Source organism: Macaca mulatta, chromosome 11 (genome assembly GCF_049350105.2).
Source record: "Macaca mulatta isolate MMU2019108-1 chromosome 11, T2T-MMU8v2.0, whole genome shotgun sequence".
In the NCBI taxonomy this organism is placed as follows: domain Eukaryota; kingdom Metazoa; phylum Chordata; class Mammalia; order Primates; family Cercopithecidae; genus Macaca; species Macaca mulatta.
In genome coordinates, this window is record NC_133416.1 from 13,891,400 (window position 1) to 13,916,771 (window position 25,372).

The window sequence follows — 25,372 nt, forward strand, 5'->3', positions numbered from 1 at the left end:
GTGGCAAATTTAGGGTTATGGATTTTTTTTACTGCAATAAAACCATTTTTAACAGTTATAACAAGTAATAATGACTACATAGCAATTACTATGTCCCAGGCACTATTGTAAGTATTTTACAAATTCTGAGTACTTTACAAATATTTACTCATTTTAACCCTCACAATAATCCTAAATAGCATATAAAGTATTATTACAGCATCAGTTTACTAATGAAGAAACTGAGGCACAAGGAAATTAGGTAACTTGCCCAAAGTTACAGAGCAAGTAAGACGTAGAGGCAGGAATAAATACAGGCAGTATGGCTTGGAGTAGAGCCCCATTTTTTTCCTCTATTCAAGCATATCGCTACCCATCATCTGGTGTTAAGAATAATGACTCTGCTAGTTGGGATTAATCCGTTTCTTATGTCTCTGCCTCGACTATACTAAAAGTTTTAAGAGCAGGGGCCAAAGCCATACAACTTCATGACATTATGTTATCCAATCAGATGCCTTGGCCATAATCATTGAACCAAACTAACTCACATGTTTTAAAAACAGGCATTGAAGCTTAACAGAATTGCATCAATGTAAGATTTGAACCAGGAGATTTCATCCACTCTCCTAATGACCCATTTCTAAACAACTGCTGCTTCTTTATCACTGAACTGGGATAGGGACCATGGTGAGAGGTAGAAGACGGTGAATCGAAGAAACTTCGGTTTCTCTTATCGCATTTTGAGTTGCATAAGGAAATGTCAGAAAAGAGTTAATGTATCTTTTGCTGACCTCTCCAAAAGGTTTAATAGAAATACACCATGGAATTTTATCCACCACTATTTTCCTTACAAATAAGCCTCCTCTTAACCACTCCAACACTCACCTTGGTAAAGCTGAATGCAGGTTTAAAGATGGATAAAGGAAGCTAGGGAAGTGGATAAAGGAAGCTAGGAAGCTCATTATTAGATTTGATAACCCCCCAGCACAATCCTACACAAAAACATCACAAAATATTTTGTATACAAAATCTATTTTCTGTCTTGATCACTAGAATTTCCTCCAGGCAGTATTGTCTTCTACCCTCTCTTAAAACTAGTGTAGTAAGAGACTCTTTCTTAAAAATATATCCTTGGTTTCTTAGGAAGAGTCTGAAATGGTGGCTCTTTTGAGTAGTGTTACAGTCCCCCTGACTAAGTGACTTGTCCCCTACTCATTCCAAGAAAATCACCACCATTACCATCACCCAAACAATTATGTTAAACCAATATTGAATTGACCGAATATTAAGTGAGACAAATCCTACTGAGGACACAGAGTTGAATGGACCCTACCTCCAAGAATCACACAATCCATTTGAGGGGAATGGAAAGGTTAGACAATATAACCTCTGAGGAAGTCAAACGTTAGCATCACTTCTAACATTTGAGCAGACTTGCTGATTACTGCTTCTACATTTGTACCCCCAGGGGTTGCCAGACACTAGCAACACGAAGACAAGTTAGTTACTGCCTCTAACGCCAAATGTATTGCTGGCTTACAGAAGTTTAGGGGAACTTTCAAAAGAATGTGATATTTTAATTGGCCCTTAAAATGGATAAGATTTCATCAGGGTAAAACAGGGCAGGTTATCAGGAAGAAGAAACAGTCATGTAAATACACATAGAGGCAGAGATAGGAGAGTGGAGGACACATCCAGGAACGGCAATTAGTCTAATATGTCTTAAGAGGAAATGCGGAGATTATGGAAGGTTGAGGCCATATTACGAAACGTCCACTTTGAAATAGAAGGTCAAAGAGAATTGCCTCATCAATGCATAATGGCCTATTAGTGAAGATTTTTTTAGCAAATTAAGCCAAATCAAATTATCTTGTAGGAAGACAGGTAGTGAACAAAAATTTAAAGCCGAGAAGAGGAACATAACAATAGCATGGGCAAAGCACTGAATAGCAAGATTACAGTGATGAAAGCCAGCACTGTGATCAGCAATTTATGTTTAATGTACAATATGGAGAGCCAGGGTCCAGGGAAAAGAAAAGATAACTCTACCTTGTGAAGCCTGAATTATTCCAGTGATGTATTCCAATAAAGCAAACCAGGAGTCAGTTTCTGAGTGGTGTTGTGAGGAACAGGATGTTGGTGAGGAGATTTGCAGAAGGGGTAGGCAAGATGAGTTTGCCTACTGGCAATTAAGTTACCTTAAGAGAACCTTGATGGAAATACCCCACCGGTGGCAAAAAAAATATGAAACTGAGGTCCAGGGAATTTTGATTGACAATCATGATTTTGTTTTATGCATAGAGATGTATGAGCCATTTGCTTAAAACTGCTGTCACCAAAGTGGTACATGTGATTCCAAGGGAGATATAGAAAGACAGGAGGAGCAGGCCTTACCTGAACCAGGCAAAATTCCAGTCTAGGGAAATTCTTACATTTAGGGGTATAGAGGAAAAATCAGCAAAGGGAACAAGTTAGAGAAAGAAGAAAGTCAAGCCAGGCTCCTTGGCACACGCCTATAATCCCAGCTACTTGGGAGGCTACAACAGGAGGATAACTAGAGCCCAGGAGTTCAAGTCCAGCCTAAGCAACATAGTGAAACGCCATCTCTAAACACATATATATTTAATATATGTTTAATTACCTATTTAGACTTCTGTTTTCTCTCACTAAAGTAAGCAATTCTTAGGAAGGAACCAAGAGTCGTTCTTGTTAGCATCCCAGGTTTTTGGTTGTCCCATTCCCTCTTCTCTCTCAGAGGAACAGAATCCCTAATGTTAGCTGGGCACATGGCTCCCCAATATGAAGATGCATTTCCCAGCCTCCAGGCAATATAAGCAGAACTACCATGTGCAACCTCTAAGTTTCATCCCTAGAGGGAAGAGCATACCCTTCACCTCCACTTTCCTCCTTTTCTGCCTTATGAGATGTGGGTGTGGTAGGGTGTCACCTTACACCATTTGCATGAGGGCAACACCATAGGGATGGCAGAGAATATATAAAGAAAGGATTCACGGAAAAAAGCCATCATAAGAAATCAGAGAAACAAACTTCTATCCTGTCCAAGGCAGTGTTAGTACAGTGTTAGTGAGCTACACTATTCGTATATCGTGAGTAGCCCAAACTAATCTGCATAGATTAATCCCAGAATCTAGCATAGCGTCCATTAATTGCTTCACAAAGAAGGAAGGAGAGGAGGGAAACGATATCTAAAGCCTCTGTCAGTAAGGAGACATTTTAGATTATGGCAAGACTATAGGAATCCAAGAAAGAGATTTTTCTTTAGTTGAATCAACCCACAGGTTTGACCTCTTGCATTTCTTTGCACCAAATCAAGCTTGCTATGATGAAAATCTCCAATCTGATCTTTCTTCACGTTGCCACTAATTGAATGAAATGTTTTGTTATTATAAGTCCAGTCTTAAATGAGGCAAGAACTTCCCTCTTTGATTTGTGGCCTTTTGTTCTGAGATACAGGAGATTTATGAACGTTTCACAGGGCTTTCAAATCCAAATTTATTCTGATGCCATTTCTGAGAGATTGGCAGAGTGCATATCAATATCATTCTATAAATAAGCTCCCAGGACACTGCCACCTCCATATGTAGATAGTTAAGTATTGAATGCTAAATAAGAAAATGGAAACCCAAGGTAGTAAGTGACTTGCCCAAGGTTAGCACACCAAGAGATAAAACGAAGGCCTTCAGAATTCTTTCCACACCTCAACAGGCAAAAGATAAAATTCCAACAATTTAAAAATATTAATTGGCTTATTTGCAATTCTAGAATCAGCCAACACTTTATTCCACAAAACAGAATAAGTGTTCCAATAAGCCAAGCAGAGGAGTGTGGTTTTATAGACAGAGAAGGGCTAAATAAAGCAGAAACAAAGAACAGAAAGCAACTGGTGATTTCAAAGTTGCTTTCCTTGTAATGAAGGTACCAAGAAACAGAACAATAGAGAAATAACTGATTGTATAATCTTGGGTTGCTTTTTTCCTTTTTCTTTTTGGTAAGGATTGAAACAGAGAAAGCTTTATTACTCTGCCAGTTGAAACTGGGCTGTTTGGGAAATTAGACTGTAATCCCTCTCTCTGGATTTTTCAGGTCAGAAAGCAACTCATTTGCTCATCAATCAATGATGGCATCCAATCAATGCCTTCATTTGATTGGATGCCACGGAACTTCAACGTGAGGGACACTATTTTGATTTTTAGTCTGGACCGTAGGGACCCAGTGCAGGAGTTGACTCCAAAACAGCACTCTCATAATTTTTAACACAGCATACCAGACTTCATGGACAATAACTGCTGGGGAGCCTCTATCAGCACAGGATTTGCTGTCAATAAGGTTTCTCTGGAAATACTAGAAGGTATCTCCTTCCTCGTTTTTTCTGTTGGAAACCCAAAATGTCTCACTTTTTTTGCCATCACTTATGGGCAAATGCAAGCACATTTTCCTAATTTATTTTATACTGACAGTTGGAAAAGGAAAAAGGCAAAGAAAATTCTAATTTGTTTCCAAGTAACTAAAACCAATACAATCTCAACTTCTTCCAATCTTTGCTTCCATGAAAAGCAGCCCATAACAGCAAACGCCTTGTTCACTTTCCTTTTCTATTTTTACTAGGAAGTCCAACTGGAAGCATGTAAGCTTGCAAGTTCTCTTGCTTAAGGCACAGGTATTTGACATTTACATAAAAATATTTTTTAAGAACAGCAAGAAATCACCAAATGCTTAATCATGGGAGTTCCTGGCAGGTCTTGTGGGTATTTTTTGTTTGGTTTGGTTTGGTTTTGCCCCCCAGGCCCTTATGATTTTGATTAAGGTGCCTCAACAGGAGCCTTATATGAGCAGTTACTCGACATGAATGACAAAGAAAACCTTCTATACGTCCTCCAACCCCCTAGGGCCACCAGGGAGCTGCTGTGATCAAACCCCAGTGTACGCAGGGGCTACATGAAATCACCAAATTGCTGAGCATCCTATGGGCCCTTATAGTCCCAGCTATTTAAAAGACAAACAGGAGGATCACTCAAGACCAGATGTTCAAGGCTGCCGTGAGATATGACCACATCTGTGATTATCTACATTCCAATCTGTCAAAAAAACAAGAAAGAAAGAAAGAAAGTAGGAAAGGAAAGGAAAGGAAAGGAAAGGAAAGGAAAGGAAAGGAAAGGAAAGGAAAGGAAAAACATTTTGAGAGGCTGAGGCAGGTGGATCACTTGAGATTGGGAGTTTGAGACCAACCTGGCCAATATGGTGAAACCCTATCTCTAACTAAAATACAAAAATTAGCCAGGCATGGTGGCGCATGCCTGTAATCCCAGCTATTTGGGAGACTGAAGCAGGAAAATCACTTGAACCCGGGAGACGGAGGTTGCAGTGAGCCAAGATGGCTTCGACTGCCCTCCAGTCTGAGTGACAGAGCGAGACAAGAAAGAAAGGAAGAAAGAAAAAGAGAGAAAGAGAGAGAAAGAGAGGAAGGGAAGGAACAACCAAATTATCAAATTATTTCCAAGTCTTCTTCTTAGTCCTCAAAATTCTGTCCCATTTCTCCTTCTTTCCATAAGAAATTCCCGGATATTTCTAGTAGCAATCTGGGTACATTCTCTCCTGGGCTCCTCCCAGTTCTTCTGCTCCCATCCCTTCTCCATCATCCACAACTATATTTGATATTGACTAATTCATGGATTACTAACACCACTTCTACTAGGAGTTCATTTGCATCACATGACAAACAGTGATTGCATACCTACTACATTTCAACCCGCTGGTCACTCCAGATGTTTTGTTGTACGTGACTTCTGTGGTTAGCCTTTTACCTCCTGGCCTAGTTATAGAGTCGGGCCTATGTATGATATTCATTTTCTTCTTGGGAGAATAGTACGAGCCTTACCAGTGGTTTTCCTTACCTTCCCCACTGCCCGGGGCCTCCCAAAGTCTGATAGGATGGAGGGCAAGAATGGGCACAAGGAATGATAATCCTTTTCCAATTCTGCTCCTCAGCTCTCTTGCATCCTGCTAGCAGGGATCTTACCCAGTGAGATCAATCTCTTTTTCTCTATCTCCATTTGTATTCTTATAGTGGGAGATCAATAAAATACTCACTGCATAAATAAATCAATAAATGAAAAGATAGAAGAAATAAATATTATCAAGTCAACTTTTTAAGATATTCTCTGTTCTCCACATAGACACAGTAGGGGAACAACACACATTGGGGCCTGTCAGGTGGAGGTGGGGAGAGGGAGAGAGAACATCAGGAAAAATAGCTAATGCATGCTGGGCTTAATACCTAGGTGATGGGTTGATAGATGCAGCAAACCACCATGGCACAAGTTTACCTATGCAACAAACCTGCACACCCTGCATGTGTATTCCAGAACTTAAAATAATTTTTTTAAAAAAGAGAGACAGATTAACATTAAAAAAAGATATTCTCTGTTCTCAATTCAGTGGGCCACCTTATGACACCAATTCTGTGTGATCCAGCAATGGATGTTCCCAAAATGAGAACATTATGTGTTACACAAGCCCAAAGATCCAAGAAGCCAGAAAAGGGAGCCCAGAAAATTCAAGAATAGATTCTACTTGTCCATGCAAGAAGATAAAGATAGATGATAAGGATGGGGATAAAGAGAAGCCTGCAATAGAACAGAATTCGAAATCACAACTCAAGCAGCATTTTAGATTAAACCAGAAGGAATTTAGCACTACTACATTTTAAATTATTAATCAGGTAGGAAAATTTAACGGGAAATGTAATGGCATGCTACACCTGACAACACTGGCTGGTAACCAAACATCCTGGAGGTATGTTTATGGAGGTTGCTGTGTCTTGAACAAAGCTGAGAGCATCTTGCCCTTTAATCAGCATAGGCACTAACCAGAGAAGGCTTCCTACATACAATTTGCATAGAAATCAAATGGGAAAACTAGTCCCACCAGCTTCTTAACCGTGAAATACCAGGACAGTGCCAATAATGTCTTGCATTTGTACAGAATTTGACAAGTTTTGTAATCATTTCCAAGCATTATCTTATCTGAGCCTCCCAACATCCCTTGAGGTAGGTGGGAACGCAGTTTTGTTGAATATCTTTAGGACTTTATGCTGATATGTTTTTAAGGAACAAATATTGGCTTCATTGTCTCAGTTGATGGCATTTTCATGCCCCAAAAAACAAAAACAAAAACCAAGAAAAACAGGGAGTCCGAAAGGAAAGTTTCTGGAGTCCTGATAAATGCAGATTTCCAGGACACCTGACCTTACTTTTCATTATTACCACCTGAAACCAACACACCCTAAAATTGTCATGGTGGGGTCCCTATCTGTAAAACCCCAGGCTTATAGAAGTTAAAAACTCTTAAGTTTTTGATCTTAAGATCAATAAACTTAAGATCATTAGAATAGAACTAAATGTAGAGGCCAGCCCAATACCTTCATTTTAATGAGAAGAAAAATGAAGTTCAGAAAGGTTAGGTAAAATTGTCTGACCTCTAGGCAAATTTCTTAATGCCTCTATGCCTCATTTTCTCCATATGTGATATGAGCATAAAACCAACCTGAAGGGGCTGTGGTAAAGATTAGGAACATCCCTGAAGTTAGTAAGTACTGAGTGTTTAGCAAGTACTCAATAAATTGCTGATATTATTAATATCACCATCATCATCTACCAAGGACATATAGAAGAGTTGGAACTAAAATCTGACTCTAAACCCAGTCTTCTTTCCACCACAGAACATTATCAATTTCTGTGGGAGGAGCTTTTCTGCTCTCTTTGAGGTGTCGAAGACATTAAAAGTAAATTCTTCCATCTCCACATTAAATGCATAGCAGGAACTGGATTTAGAGCAACCCTAAAGCATGTGATATCAAGATATCATCACCACAGCCCTAAATAAAGGCACAATCAGTTGATCTGAAATCTTTCTTTATTAGTCAAAGAATTTTAGACAATGAGCTCACAGTGGAAAAAACTGTAGTTACAGTAATAGGGTCAAAGAATGTATAATTCTCCCTCTTCATTTCAGTAGCTAATATACCAATGGCCTTTATGTGAAAATGAGGGAGGAAGGAGTAGAAAAAAAATCAGAAAATTGGATATCTAAGAATTATGGAAGACATGGAAAAATAAACTTCCAGGTAAAGTATAGAATTGGCTGATTCCATCTTAAAGCCAGAAACCTCTGGAATAAGACATATAACAAAATACAGCTGTTTCACTTGAAGAGGGCCAAAACAGCTAGACCCATCACTAAAGAAAGCATCATCAGAGGAGAAACTAGTTATGACATTCCAAAAATACTTTGCTACAACAGCGTGTACTATAGAGTCATAGAATACTAGGCTATAAACACCTAAATAAGAAGCTCAGCCTGACTCCTCTGTGTCTCCCCAGAAGCTAGCCATAGGTCTGGAACACAGCACATTTTCAAAGCTTAATAAAAACAAAAACCAGGAGACCCCAGATGGGGTAGAACACTCATGAGATGAGTAATAGTAAACCAAAAAGTGTCTGAGACAAGTCTCAATCAAGTTAGAAAGTTTATTTTGCCAAGGTTAAGGATGCACCTGTGATACTGCCTCCGGAGGTCCTGATGACATATGCCCAGCGTGACTGGGGTACAGCTTGTTTCTACACATTTTAGGGAGACAAAACAAATACATCAATCAATACATGTAAGATTTACACAGGTTCCATCTGGAAGGGCGGGACAACTCGAAGGTGGGAGTGCTTTCAGGTCATAGGTAGATTTAAAATATTATGATTGGCAAATGGTTGAAAGAGTTATTTTCAGTGAAAAGAAATGTTTGGGTTACAAAAAGGGGTTATGCAAAGGATTATAAATCATGCTGCTATAAAGACACATGCACACGTATGCTTATTGTGGCACTATTCGCAATAGCAAAGACTTGGAATCAACCCAAATGTCCATCAGTGACAGACTGGATTAAGAAAATGTGGCACATATACACCATGGAATACTATGCAGCCATAAAAAAGGATGAGTTCGTGTCCTTTGTAGGGACATGGGTGCAACTGGAAACCATCATTCTCAGCAAACTATCACAAGGACAGAAAACCGAACACTGCATGTTCTCACTCATATGTGGGAATTGAACAATGAGATCACTTGGACATGGGAAGGAGAACATCACACACCGGGGCCTATTATAGGGAGGCGGAAGGGGGAGGGATGGCTTTGGGAGTTATAACTGATATAAATGATGAGTTGATGGGTGCTGACGAGTTGATGGGTGCAGCACACCAACATGGCACATGTATGCATATGTAATAAACCTGCATGTTGTGCACATGTACCCTAGAACTTAAAGTATAATTTTAAAAAAAGGAGGGGGTTATGGAGACCTAGGTTTTGTCATGCAGATGAAGCCTCCAAGTAGGAGGCTTTAGAGAGAATAGACTGTATATATTTCATATCAGACTTAAGGTCTGTGTTGATGTCAGTCAGGGGTATAATGAGGCATGTCCAAGCCCCACTTTCCTTCATGGCCTGAACCAGTTTTTCAGATTAAATTTAGAATGTCATGGCCAAGGAAGAAGTCCATTCAGATGGTGACGAGGAGGCTTTGAATTTTATCTTTGTTTTACATAATGATGTGATCATAAGTCCCCATGTGTCCACTGAGGCACTGGGATCCCACATGATTAGACAACCCAGAGAATGACAACAGATTCTGGACCTGCTGACCATATCCTCCTTTAATACATCCCACTCACCCTACCTGCCACATGAGGTACCTTGAGTTATATAGTGCTGCCATAGTGGCCCTTTCTCAGATCCAAAGACCACAAGAAAGGGCAGAATAAAGAGCACATTTTCCAGCTGTTCCCTGATCAGGAAGAGCCCTGAACTGGAGCAGAGCCCAGGGGAACAATAATGACACTGTAATCTCACAAAAAGATGGTAGGGAGAGTCTGAAAAGAAAAACTATACTGAAAATAGAGAGAAAACCCCAGACCCCCAAAATGGTCATCAAAAGAGAAATTGCCAAACTTCTTCTGGTTCCATTCTCCACTTCCTGTCCATTGAATTTCCAAATAGGCTGCTAGATGTCATATTCCCAATTCTAATCAGAATTGCCTTTCCAATCGCAGTCCTCACTAGGTTGAACCTGAGATATTCTCCTGACTGCTTTTTCTCTTTGGCTTTTCCAGTGGATTCTTTTCTGGATTCTTCACCAAATAATTCCGTCAAATCACCAGTGAATCCTGTTCCAAAATTTCCCTGAACTGTCTGCTGGTGTCCCCCAGTCTGTGGACAATGCTGAAGACATTTAAAAAGGCATAAAGCAAATGTAAGAAAGACACTGAGCATTTAAGCAGTCAGGTCAATGCCTGTGATAGGTCTCTCCTATCTCTCTCATCCTGAGACAGGAAACGGCACACCTGCAATTTTCAGTCACCACCACAGTGATGGAAACGCTCTGTAACTGCTGTCTAATATCATAGCCACCAGTCACATGTGGTTATTGAGCATTGGAATTTTTAATTTTATTTAGTTTTAAGGGTTTTTTTTTTTTTGGTTTTTTTTGTTTTTTGAGACAGTGTGATATTGTTTGGCTCTCTGTCCCCACCCAAATTTCATGTTGAATTGTAATCCTCATGTGTTGAAAGAGGGGCCTGGTGGGAGGTGATTGAATCACGGGGACGAACTTCCTCCTTGCTGTTCTCATGATGAAGTTCTCAGAGGTTTGATTGATTAAAAGTGAGGAGCACTTCCCCCTTTGCTCGCTCTCTCTCCTGTCGCCATATGAAGACGTGCTTGCTTCCCCTTCACCTTCCGCCGTGATTGTAAGTTTCCTGAGCCCTCCTCCCCCAGCCATGCCTCCCGTACATCCTTTAGGGGTTTAGTCAATTAAACCTCTTTTCTTTATGAGTTACCCAGTCTCAGGTAGTTCTTTACAGCAGTGCAAGAACGGACTAATGCACAGGGTCTCACTATGTTGCCCAGGCTTCTACATTATGGAATAGATCCCTCTTTCCTGCTCCCTGTTCAGTCTAATTTCCCTTGTCAAGAATGAGAGTTTCCTCAGAAAAACAGAAAAGTATATAGAAATAACTGAGACATTTGGGACTTTGCTAGCACGAACACAATCTGAATCACTCTCCTAAAACCATTCTTGTGGTCCTGTTTTATCCACAGACCAAACTGATTGCCATTATCCTAATTTATCCTTATTATTATTGATATTTAAATAGAACACTATAGAAATAATCATTCTTAGTACTGGTATAGAACATTGTCATGGTACAGAATTTTGTTCTGTTTCCAGAGGTTTTCACATTTCCTTCTCATTTAGAAGAATTACCATTCATTTAAAAAGTATATATTAAGGAGCTGGGTGCAGTGGTTCAATGCCTGTGATCCCAGCATTGGGGATCCGTATGGGGAGGCAAAAGGAGGATCACTTGAGGCTGGGAATTTGAGACCAGTCCAGGCAACAGAGTGGGATCCCATCTCTACAAAAAATTCAAAAATTAGCCAGGCTTAGTGGTGTGTGCCTGTAGCCCCAGCTATTCAGGAGGCTCAGGTGGGAGGATGGCTTGATTACAGGAGTTTGAGGCTACAGTGAGCCATGATTGGGCCACTGCACTCCAGTTTAGGTAACAGAGCAAGACTATGTCTCCTTACAAAAAAAAAAAAAAAAGCAAAAACAACAAACAATTAAGGGCAGCAATCAAGTGAGGTATCCAAGCAAGCTAAAGAAGACTAAACAAGAATGTATACATGAGCACATTTTCTGTTTATCTCTCTTTGATTTAAGAGTCTTTGATTGTAGGTGTGTGGTCTTATTTCTGGGCTCTCTATTCTGTTCTAGTGGTTTATGTGTCTATTTTTGTATCCGTTTTGGTTACTGTAGCCCTGTAGCATAGTTTGAAGTTGGGTAGTGTGATGCCTCCAGCTTTGTTCTTTTTGCTTAGGATTGCTTTGGCTATTCAGGCCCGCTATTCAGGCCCTTCTTTGGTTCCATATGAATTTTAAGTTTTTTCTAGTTCTGCTGCCTATAAGAACTACACCTTGGAGGACAATTGACATCTAAATACTGTTTAGTTTTCAGCTCGTAAACACAGTATATCTCTCCATTTATTTAGCTCTTTAAATTTTATCTCATCTATATTTTGTAATCTTATCAGATTTGTTCCCAAGTATTTCACATTTCTGAAGTCACTGTAAATAGTATTATATTTTAAATTTTAATCTCCAATACTTTGTTGTTGGTACATAGAAATACAATTGAATATTTAGACTGATCTTCTATCTGCAGCATTGCCAAACTCATTTATTAGTTCTAATCACTGTATTATATATTCCATAGGATTTTCTACATAGATAATTTGCAAATAAAGACCATTTACTTTTTCCTTTCAAAAAAAAAAAAGAATGCCAATGGTAGTTTAAAAGGAACAGCATTAAATCTATAAATTGCTCTGGACAGTATAACTGCTTTAACAATATTGATTCTTCCTATCCACAAGCATGGAATGTTTTTCCATTTGTGTCCTCTTGGATTTCCTTGAGCAGTGTTTTGTAGTTCTCCTTGTAGAGATCTTTCACTTCCCTGGTTAACTGTATTCCTAAGTGTTTTGTTATTTTTATGGCAATTGTGAATGGGATTGCATTCCTGATTTGGCTCTTGGTTTGACTGTTGTTGGTGTATAAGAATGCTAGTGATTTTTGCACATTGATTTTGTATCCTGAGACTGCAGAAGTTGTTCACTGCTTCAAAAGCTTTTGGGCTGAGACTATGGAGTTTTGTAGATATAGTATCATGTTATCTGCAAACAGGAATTGTTTGATTTCCTCTCTTCCTATTTTAATACTCTTTATTTCTTTCTCTTGCCTGATTGCCCTGGCCAGGACTTCCAATATTACATTGAGTAGGAGTAATGAGAGAGGGCATCCTTGTCTTGTCTTGTGCTGGTTTTCAAGGGGAACACTTCTAGTTTTTGCCCATTTAGTGTGATGTTGGCTGTGGCTTGTCATAGATGGCTCTTATTATTTTGAGTTATGTTCCTTCACTATCTGATCTTCAACAAACCTGACAAAAACAAGCAATGGGAAAAAGATTCTCTATTCAATAAATGATGCTGGGATAACTGGTTAGCCATATGCAGAAGATTAAAACTGAACCTCTTCCTTACACCATATACAAAAATGAACTCAAGAGGGATTAAATACTTAAATGTAAAACCCAAAACTATAAAAACCCTGGAATACAATCTAGGCAATACCATCCTGGACACAGAAACAAGCAAAGATTCCATGACGAAGACCCCAAAAGCAATTGCAACAAAAGCAAAAATTGACAAACGGGATTTAACTTAACTAAAGAGCTTCTGCACAGCAAAGGAAACTATCAACAGGGTCAACAGACAACCTACATAATGGAAGAAAATTTTTGCAAACTATGCATCTGACAAAAGTCTAATGTCCAGCTTCTATAAGGAACTTAAGCAAATCACCCATTAAAAAGTGGGCAAAGGACATGAACAGACACTTTTCAACAGAAGGCATACATGTCACCAACAATCGTATTAAAAATAGCTCAACATCACTAATCATTAGAGAAATGCAAATCAAAACGACAATGAGATAACATCTCACACTAGACAGAATGGCTATCATGAAAAGGAAAAAATAACAGATGTTGGCGAGATTGTGGAGTAAGAGGAATGCTTATAGACTGTTCGTGGGAGCGTAAATTAGTTCAACCATTGTGGAAGACAGTGTGGCAATTCCTCAAAGACCTAAAAACAAAAATACCATTCAACCTAGCAACCCCATTGCTGGGTATATTCCCAAAGAAATATAAATTGTGCTATTATAAAGACACGTGCACTTATAAGTTCTTTGCAGCACTATTCACTATAGCAGACATGGAATCAACCTAAATGCTCATCAGTAGTAGAGTAGATAAAGAAAATGTGGTACATATACACCATGGAATACTATGTAGTCATTAAAAAGAACAAGATCATGTCCTTTGCAGGAACATGGACAGAGCTGGAGGCCATTATCCTCAGCAAACTAATGCAGGAATAGAAAACCAAATACCATATGTTCTCACTTACCAGTGGGAGCTAAATGGAGAGAACACATGGACACATAGAGGGGAGCAATACACACTGGGGCCTATCGGAGGTTGAAGGTGGGAGGAGGGAGATCAGGAAAAAGAACTAATGGGTACTAGGCTTAATACCTGGGTGATGAAACAATCTATAAAACAAACCTGCACATGTACCCTGAACTCAAAATAAAAGTTAAATTTAAATAAAAAAGTCCTGGGAAATGCCCACAACAACTTTATCTCTGTCTATCATAGCAGGTTCCACCTCTCAGGTCTCCACCTATCCAAGGACAGAGGTCAGAGACGCTCATCAGCAAAGCAGTCAGGTACTCACCAACAATCCGAGTACATTCAGGACTTGGACTCCATTCTAGATTTTGCCACTGACTTTATGCTAGTTTTCTTCAGGGGAAGGAAGCAAAATAACACTTTTCTTTTAAAGAATTGTTATGCTAATTTCCGTGGGGGAACAGATGCAATTACTTACTATTCTTCATGGTCGCAAGCTTCTTGAGTTTTCTGTGGCTTGGAAGGCAAACAAATCCTCACAGCCTCCCCTACTGTGATCCCACTGCAAAGGTGAGACAACTTCCATGGCAAACTTAATGGTAATATTTTCTAATTGAGTTATCCCTACTCTTCTTCCAAGACGTTTTCTCCCCAACATAATCCTCGCAGTCTTTATTTAATCAGAGTCTGTGTGTAATACATTACAGATGCTCAGAGAAACATTTCAGATAAGAATGAAATAATTAGTGGTGTGGGAAACAGACAAAAAAGCTCAGCCAGCCCCAGGTGAGATGGGACTTATGAAGACTTCCTTGACAATCAAGTGAACGAGAAAGCTAGCAGCCAGGAAACCAGGCTGTCCCTCTGACACGAACATCTTGGAAATGCCAAACAAGCATTACTGAGATGCTGAAGAGGAATAGTTAGCTGGCCAGGGCAGAGGGAACAGCAAAAAGCAGAGTTTACAGGGCCTAGAGAACAACTGAGTTACCTGACTTACATTGGTTGGTGCAACTCCCTTGGAGCAGGCATAAGAGGCTACCAGTTGCCTTACTCATGGTGGGCAGTCTTCTGGGAAATGCACTGAGAAACAAAGCAGTGAAGTACCTGGAGGGCAGCCATGCTAAGGTAAGGCAAAAACCAAGCCCTGGTCCTTCTGTCACTTTCAAGTCTTCTTAAGGGAGGAAGAGGTTTGATAGATTATCCACTAAATTTCATTGGGACAGTCACTATGTCCCAAATTTCATTGGGACAGACAGCTGGATGGGTGGAAGTCATTTTATATAAGGCCAAATAAAAGATTTTTAAAACAAGTTAAGGATAAAGTAAAGCAAAAGGAGGAAGATGATAAATGAGAAGTAACTTGGAATCACATTAAATACAGCCATCACAGTAACAAAAAAAAAAAATTGTATTGAGCTCTTGCTGGGATTGAAGAGAGATGAACAGTTTAATAATTCAATGGGCCTGGAACAATGGCCCAAACCTGTAATCCTGGCACTTTGGGAAGCTGAGGCAGGAGGATCACTTGAGTTCAAGAGTTCAAGGCCAACCTGGACAACATGTCTCTATAAATAATTTAAAAAGTAGCCGGGCATGGTGGTGCATGCCTGTGGTCCCAGCTACTCGGAAGCCTGAGGCAGGAGGATCACCTGAGCCCAGGAGGTCCAGGAAGCAGTGAGCTGTGACTGTGCCACGGCACTCCAGCCTGGGTGACAGAGCGATACTCTGTCAAAAATTAAAATTAAAATTAATGGAAGGATTTGCAAAAAACAAACAAACAAAAAAAGCAAGTAGAAAATATCAGAGACAATTCAAGATCATTATGACCATGACCTTTAATTAAAATTATAAGAATAAATAAAATTAAAAGAACAACAGAACTAGAAAAAAAACCACAGACGTAGAAAAATATAAAATGTATTCTGTAGTTGTAAATAATACTCTAGGAACACATAAGTCCTGGCAAAACCCAGTTTGCTGTTCAGGTTATGTTTTGGCTTTAAAATGTGTTGTTCTGACTTGAGGAAATAGGCGATAGAGAGGGTAAAGATGATAGGAAAATAAAAACACTGCTAAATAAAGTCATTAGAAGGCAAAGAAGAAGGTAAAGGGAAAAATTCGTGGTAAATTAGGCTGGAAGATAAGAGGATGAAACAAAGTAGCTTTCTCACGTATTTTAGTAATAATTGTTTTGAGTGAGCATAACTTACCTTTAAAGGGGGTAAATATTTTTAAGAAAATATAGATGTTGCCCTCCTTGTTACGTGTTCTGACATGTATATTAACTCATTTAACAAATATGTATGGTATCAGGCATTGTTCTAAGCACTAGTAGGAAATAAAATAGGCGAAGTCCCTGCTATCATAGTGAAGGAAGAGAGACATAAAAAATAAACAAATATAATAAATTATATAGGATTAGTAGTATGGGGCCAGGCACGGTGGCTCATGCCTGTAATCTCAGCACTTTGGGAAGCCAAGGTGGGAGGATCGCTTGAGCCCAGGAGTTCGAGACCAGCCTGGGCAACAGAGTGAGTTCTTCTTTTTTCCAAAAAAAAAAAATTGATAGGGTAAGTAGTATGGAAAAACCATCAAGGAAGAGTTATTGATCGTGCTGATGTGGTAGGTCCAGAGGAATCTAGGGGTCATGCTATTTTATATGAGGGCTCCAAGAAGGTCTCCCTGAGAAAGGTTTTCAACAAAGTGAGGGAGAAAGACAGATGCTGTCTGGAGAAAGAATGTTCCAGGCAGCAGGAACAGCAGTGCAAAGGCCCTGAGGTGGCATGGAAATGGCTTTGGTTTATTTTCTTCATTTACTGCTACCTGGTCTTCTCTCAATATAGGAGGACTAAAATTAAGGGCCACCAGAGAGAAAGTTTCATGAGGCAAATATGAATTTACCAGACTCAATTTGTTCAACAAATATCTTTTGAGTACCTGTGAGATAAACCAAGCACTGTTCTAGGTGCTAGGGCACAAACTTTCCAAAACAAAGTTTCTGGCCCTAATGAAGCATCCCATTGTAGAGGAAGAGACTGACAAGTAGGCCAAAGTAGTAAAGAACACATAGCACAGCACAGGCACTGAAAAGAAAAGAAGAGCAATGAAGAGGCACAGGGACTGAGTGTGTTGGTGGGGGATGAGCCCAGATGGATCCTGAAAGGCACACAGGTGTGTCAAAAAGGAAAATACTCGGCCGGGCGCGGTGGCTCAAGCCTGTAATCCCAGCACTTTGGGAGGCCGAGACGGGTGGATCACGAGGTCAGGAGATCGACACCATCCTGGCTAACACGGTGAAACCCCGTCTCTACTAAAATACAAAAAAAAATTAGCCGGGCGAGGTGGCGGGCGCCTGTACTCCCAGCTACTCGGGAGGCTGAGGCAGGAGAATGGCGTGAACCCGGGAGGCGGAGCTTGCAGTGAACTGAGATCCGGCCATTGCACTCCAGCCTGGGCGACAGAGCCAGACTCGGTCTCAAAAAAAAAAAAAAAAAAAAAAAAAAAAAAAAAAAAAAAAGGAAAATACTCGCAGCTGATTTTCCAATCCTGGAACCACAGGGAAGGGTTAGACACAAACAATCCTTGTGGATGAGCAAGTAGTTAAACATTAACACAAAGGACTAAGATCCAAAACAATACAGACAACAACAGGAAGCAAATATTAAGGCAGTTGCTGATTAACTTATTCAGTAAGCATTTTTCAGTAAGTACTTTTAGGTAAGCTTGCAGAATGCAAAGTGAAGCTAGAAGATAAACGAGCTCACAAAGGGTGGGGGAATAACAAGTCAGAGAGGGTGGCGAAAGAACCTTACAAAGGAAGCAACAGAAAGCAGAAACAAACATGTGAGGAAATAAGGAAGAATCTAAGGAATCCAAGTTCGAGAAGGACTATAAAAGACTCAGAGCAAAAACAGCAATGTGAAATGTACCCATGGATATCATTATTTAAAAAGAACCCAGACTGGGTGCGGTGGCTCATGCCTGTAATCCCAGCACTTTAAGAGACCAAGGTGGGCAGATCACTTGAGCCCAGGAGTCCAAGACCAGACTGGTCAACATGACAAAACCTGTCTCCACAAAAAAATACAAAAATTAGCCAGGCATGGGTGGCACGTGCCTGTATTTTCAGCTACTAGGGAGGCTGAGGTGGGAGGATCTATTGAGCCAGTGAGGTCGAGGCTGCAGTGAGCTGTGATCACACCACTGCACTCCAGTCTGAGCAACAGAGTAAGACCTTGTCTCAAAATAAATAAATAAATAAATAAATAACCCATAATCCACTGCATTTATGGCAGGAATCATCTTCCTTGGTCATTATTTCTTTTTTATTTTTTTTTAGAGATGGGGTCTCACTATGTTGCCCAGGCTGGTCTCAAAATCCTGGGCTCAAACAATCTGCCTGCCTTGGCCTCCCAAAGTGCTAAGACTGCGGGCATGAGCCACCACTTCTGGCCTTCATTATTTCAAGTATAGATTTCTACCAGCTCACCACTAGCTCTCACTGGTAACACATTCCTCAGTAAGCCTTTCTATCTCTTTTAGCCATAATAGTAATAACTAAAACAGCAATATTAATCGACTTCAGACAATCCTAAGTCAAAAGAACAAAGCTGGAGGCAACACGCTACCTGACTTCAAACTATACTACAAGCCTACAGTAACCAAAACAGCATGGTACTGGTACCAAAACAGAGATATAGACCAATGGAACAGAACAGAGTCCTCAGAAATAATACCACACATCTACAACCATCTGATCTTTGACAAACCTGACAAAAACAAGAAATGGGGAAAGGATTCCCTATTTAATAAATGGTGTTGGGAAAATTGACTAGCCATAAGTAGAAAGCTGAAATTGGATTCTTCCCTTACTCCTTATACGAAAATTAATTCAAGATGGATTAGAGACTTAAATGTTACACCTAAAACCATAAAAACCCTAGAAGAAAACCTAGGTAATACCATTCAGGACATAGGCATGGGCAAGGGCTTCATGTCTAAAACACCAAAAGCAACAGCAACAAAAGCCAAAATTGACAAATGGGATCTAATTAAACTAAAGAGCTTCTGCACAGCAAAAGAAACTACCATCAGAGTGAACAGGCAACCTACAGAATGGGAGAAAATTGTTGCAATCTACTCATCTGACAAAGGGCTAATATCCAGAACCTATAAAGAACTCAATCAAATTTACAAGAAAAAAACAAACAATCCCATCAAAAAGTGGGTAAAGGATATGAACAGACACTTCTCAAAAGAAGACATTCATACAGCCAACAGACCCATGAAAAAATGCTCATCATCACTGGCCATCAGAGAAATGCAAATCAAAACCACAATGAGATACCATCTCACACCAATTAGAATGGCAGTTATTAAAAAATCAGGAAACAACAGGTGCTGGAGAGGATGTGGAGAAATAGGAACACTTTTACACTGTTGGTGGGACTGCAAACTAGTTCAACCATTGTGGAAAACAGTGTGGCGATTCCTCAAGGATCTAGAACTAGAAATACCATTTGACCCAGTCATCCCATTACTGGGTATATACCCAAAGGATTATAAGTCATGCTGCTATAAAGACACATGAACACGTATGTTTATTGCAGCACTGTTCACAACAGCAAAGACTTGAAATCAACCCAAATGTCCATCAGTGACAGACTGGATTAAGAAAATGTGGCACATATACACCATGGAATACTATGCAGCCATAAAAAAGGATGAGTTCGTGTCCTTTGTAGGGACATGGGTGCAGCTGGAAACCATCATTCTCAGCAAACTATCGCAAGAACAGAAAACCAAATACTGCATATTCTCACTCATAGGTGGGAATTGAACAATGAGATCACTTGGACACAGGAAGGGGAACATCACACACTGGGTCCTTTTGTGGGGTGGATAGCATTAGGGGATATACCTAATGTAAATGACGAGTTAATGGGTGCAGCACACCAAGATGGCACATGTATACATATGTAACAAACCTGCACAATTTGCACATGTACCATAGAACTTAAAGTATAATAATAATAATAAAATAAAATAAAATTTGAAAAAGACCTATCTTTCCCCTAAATGTATTTAATATTGTCCAGCATGGGCCTTGAGGCTGCACCAAGATACAATTATCCCTCAAATTTTGATGACTTTCAGGAGTTGTCCACAAATACTCAGGAGACTTGTGCCTAACAAGAATCTTGAAATATCGTGGTGTTGAAATTATTTGTGCAATGAGTGAGTGAGTGAGTAAGTGGTAACAGCCAGACAAGAATAGGCAAGGGCTAAAGCGAGAAGAATGGAGTCTCTCTACATTGTGTAGCAAGCCTCAAAACATCACCTTCCCTGTGCTTTGCAACGTAGCCCAGAGCACTTACCTTTAGGTGATGTCTGATATTATATTATGGAGTGGTGATCCCAAACTGAAGAGTCTAAATCTGGAATTTTTGTGACTGTCACAGAAAAACTCATCCTTCAAAAATAAATGTGAATCAAAAGACCATAAGGAATTAGTGATTATAATATGTAAGTGCAGGGTCTATAACTGTCTTTAACACGATAGTGAGTATTTGAGTACCTTAACTCCAGAGATGGTCAGAGGCAGCCTCTAGACACTTAGACCAGAGCTGTGAGAAGGCTAAAGGAATTCTTACTGCTATTTCTGATTGAGAGATTGAAGCAAAACTGAGATGCTTTGATCTACAGTCAAAGAAAAGCCTGAGAAACACAGCATGAGAATGTCCTTGTCATTCCTTCTTTTCTACCCAGATAATTCTCTTTAACCTGCACCAATTTCTCCTTGTGTGTGCCTGCCCGTGGGGTTAGAGCTGCCCTGACCCAGCCACCAGCCCAGGGCCAGCAAGTATACAAAAGCGTTCTAGGCATACAGTCTTCGTGTTTAAGACCAGACTCTCCACTCTATTCTTATCACTTCATCCCACTTTCTTCATTTAACTGCCTACTTGGCCTCCAGACCCTATTTTCTTTGATTATTTTTCTCTTTATATCTCACTTAGCAGATTCTAATGATGTTTAACTTATATACAAAAATAACTTTTATGTATTATTTGGTGAATATTAAACCTAGGCTAAAAAAACACACAAATCAATTTTTTTGAGATAGCATCTGGCTCTGTCACCAGGCTACAGTACAGTGATACAAACATAACTCACTGCAGCCTTATCCTCCCTGACTCAAGTGATCCTCCTGCCTCAGCTTCTCAGGTATCTGGAACCCCAGGTGCACACCACCATACCGGCCTAATTTTCTTATTTTTTGTAGAGACGCGGTTTTGCCATGTTGCCCAAGCTGGTCTTGAACTCTTGGACTCCAGCAATCTACCTGCCTCAATCTCCCAAAGTGCTTGGATTACAGACATAAACCACTGCACCCGGCCCCAATTAAAATTTTAATATACAAAACACACGTTGAATTTTAAAAATCATTTATTGTGCAATATAACAGAAGCATGTATAAAACATATATATTCAATTTTGATAAGAAATTATGTAGCAAACACCTGTATAGTGACTGTCAGATCAAGAAATGGAATATTATCACCTCAGAAGTTGCTAGAAGTATTACTGCTATCCTCACTTTGGTTTTGTTTTATTTTGCTTTTTAATGTTTTCTTGATAGTTTTACCTTCTATGTACAAAACCCTAGATAATATAGTTTAATATTGGCTACTGTTCAACTTTATATATATATACATATATATATGCAATTTTAAAGTCTTGTGTTGGACATCTTCAATCCCATTAGCATAGACCTGGAATTATATGGATAAATCTCACTTGGAGATAACATCAAGTCTCAGATAACATTAAAGGGTTCTCTCCTCTTGGACCACCTTTGCAAATAAAAGGCCTGAGATGAATGTTCATGGTGACTCCATCCACTACTCCTTGATTCACCACAATCCTGTAGTCTTCTCCACCACCCCGACTCCATTCTCCCAACTCTTGCACTTGAGAAAGCCATCCTTAATGCCTGCTGGCCCTATTGTTTTCATCCTAATTTGCCTACCAATGAAATACTTAAATGCCCATGATTCAACACAGCCTGCCTGCCCTGGATTATAATCCTTCTGCTCATTCCCCCAAAAATTCACTTATTTGTAGAGCCTCTCTTTCTGTTATTTTTTTTTTAGATTGACAAAATAAACATCGAGGGCAAACTTCAAAAATAATTGATGAAAGAAGAGTCTTCCAGATGTATCAAGAGAGGGTGAAAGGACCTATCCTCCTACTTTGCTTTGGAGAGGATGTGTTTATTTACCAAGCACTGACTGATTAAGCACTACCATGTTCAAGGAAGTGTGCTAGGCACTACAGAGGAAATAAAGAAGAATAAAACCAAGAACCTGCCTTTCCTGAAGCTCGTCTGCTGGTTGGGGGTTGAGGTATAAAAACAACCACAAGAAGTTGGTTGGATAGTTAAGAGTTTTGTCACTCTTGGAAGATTCTCCAGGCAATCACTATTTCAGCCAGCACAGGTGTTGCTCTTTCTTCATATAAAAAAGATCAAGGATCCAAACTTACCTGAAAAACTAAAACGGTATCAAGTGTCCCCATTAGAATGGTGGGCTTTTCAGCAATTGTTGCATATCAATTACATAAATTGAAGAGCAAGGGAAATACTAAAATGTTCATTCATGATCCACATGTGTGTAGCAGCCCAAGGCTTTGTTGTGGGAGCAATGGCTCTTGTTGTGGGCTATTCCATGTTTCAGGAATTGTGGTTGAAACGTAAACCTTAGGAGAACAGATGCCATCTTCATCTTATTGGATAAATTCCCTTCAGTTACTCATTATTGAGCTTACATGTTTGTTGAAAATAAATCATTTGAATGGGCTCAGATGATTTTTTTTAATTATAATGCAATGTAATCAATTGCAGAGGGAATGAAGAGATTACAGGAGATAATCACTGAGTTAGAACTTGAAGTATGAGAAACAGTTTACCTAGTGGTAAGGAAGTTATGTTTCCTATACAGTTAGTAGCCTGTATAAACAGTCACAGCATGGAGGATATGCATGGTAGGCTGAGAGGACACATACGAGTGCTACGTGGACATTCTGAAGGTATGCTTTGGAAATACAGAAAAGGGCAAAGAGTAAATGTAAAACTGGGGCAGATTCTGAAGGCATTAAGTGTCATGCCACACACAAACTATTAACAATAAACGATCAACCTTTTAAAAGAGAGGACCAATATGATCATATTTGCATTTCACAAAGATAAATCTTGTGGCAGAGCAAAGGTTCATTTGGGAAGTGGAGAAGAGGAGAAGACTACTCAATCTAGTTATTAAAATGAGAGCATTCACAGAGGAACACAGGGGTGAGGAGAGTGTGTTGTCAGCTGATTGTCCCTGGGTCTCTTTTAGAACCATCTTCTACTTTCCCGAGTCACCTGCACACTTCATGGCTACTCTAGAGCTACCACCCCAATGGGTCTAGGAGCAATCACCTGTTTCCTGGGGCAATAGATAGACCCTTGTTGGGGCCAGGCATAGCAGCTCACACCTGTAATCCCAGTGCTTTGAGAGGCCAAGGAAGGAGGATCATTTGAGGCCAGGAGTTTGAGACCAGCCTTTGCAATATAGTGAGACACCCATCTCTACAAAAAGGTTTTAAAAAGTAGATCCTTGAAACAACCTTGGGCTGTACCCATTTGACATATTCCGCAAAAACTTTTTCTTTTTCTTTTTCTTTTTGAGACAGGGTCTTGCTCTGTTGCCCAGGCTGGAGTATAGTGGTGTAATCATGGTTCACTGCAACCTCAAACTCCTGGGCTCAATCGATCCTCCCACCTCAGCTTCCTGAGTAGCTGGGATTACAGGCATGGTCCAACATGCCTGACTAATTTACGTATATTTCGTAGAGACAGGGTTTTACCATGTTGCCCAGGCTAGTCTTGAACTTCTGGGTTCAAGAGATCCTCCCACCTCAGCCTCCCAGAATGCTGGGATTACAGTTGTGAGCCACAACATCCAGCCAGAATCTTTGAACTATAATATGTTGCTGAATCTAATCCACTCTTAGATGAAGAAATTTAGCCCCAGAGAAGTTTAGTAACTCACCCAAGGTCAGACAAATTATCACTGACTGAGTCAGGACCCAAATCTATCCCAAGACCTGAGGTTTCATGTTTGTCATGCAACAAAATAAAAACACAGTAAGAACAAAACAAAATAAGAACCAAAACTCAGACTCTCTGAGTCTTGGGTCAGTTGTTTTTCTATGACTGAGTCACACCCAGGTGTGGATATTTTTAGGTAAAGCTCTAGTCGTTTCAGAGCTCTTACAATAGGCAGGACAGCAAACTCTGAAACACCCTAAATAAACACAGTTATTCCTCTGGATAGTCTACTAAACTGGACAGTTTGGTCAGGGCTCTCCTTTGGTCTTTCTGCATCACATGAAAAGAGGTTGAAGAATCTGTAGGAGTGCCTTAGTGTAAGTACAGAGGTAATCATGGTGGGGGAAACAAGCTCATTAAGAAGCAATAACAAAAAGCAGTGGGTCAGGTGGTTTTTAAAGAGGTTGACATGAAAGGAAGTTCAACTAAAGATAAGTGCACTTTCTGATTTACTACTTTAAATGAAATACATGTAACCTGTCTGATGCAGAGTGAGGTAAGTAGACAATGTGGGGTGTGATATAAGATAACCCAGAGCCAAACCACGTACCTACCATACCTCCAAAGTTGCCATTTACCGCCATGAGAAACAGTATTTGGGAGTGGTAAGTCATTGCCTCAAGAAACTCTTGCCTCTCCCTTCTATTCCTATTTAAATGACTTAATAGGTGATGCATTATTTCATTCGTTAATATCCTCCATTGTACTGCTTGGTAATATGTGCTATGGCAGCATGATGGTTTAGGAGAAATGACTACAAAAGCAAATGTGGTTTACAGAAGTTTTATTATAAACTCTTTCTTTTAATACCACAATCAGTTCTTTTATATAGATAATATTTTCCCCATTTAGGATGAGAAAACTGAGGCTCAGAGAGGTTAAGGGGATAGGCCCACGTTACATAGCCAGAAAGAAGCAGAGCTGGGATTTTCGTTGTTGTTGTTGTTGTTGCTGCTGCTGCTGTTGTTGTTGTTGTTAGTGCCTTGCTCTGTCACCCAGGCTGGAATACAGTAGCATGATCTTGGCTCACTGCAATTCATGCGACCCTCCCCGCTTGGCTTTCCGTGTAGGTGGGACTACAAGTACGCACCACCACGCCCAGCTAATTTTTGTGTTTTTTGTAGAGATGAGGTTTCACC

At 39.9% G+C, this 25,372-nt stretch overlaps 1 long non-coding RNA gene across 1 annotated transcript in view; it reads left to right on the plus strand.

Moving 5' to 3' along the window:
* The window catches only part of LOC144332680 (uncharacterized), a 249,614-nt gene extending 226,667 nt beyond the window's left edge, over positions 1-22,947 (plus strand). Inside the window, exon 3 of the long non-coding RNA XR_013400647.1 lies at positions 22,240-22,947. This is a non-coding gene — a long non-coding RNA (uncharacterized LOC144332680). The remainder of the gene's footprint in view (positions 1-22,239) is intronic.
* Positions 22,948-25,372: the final 2,425 nt, after the last annotated feature.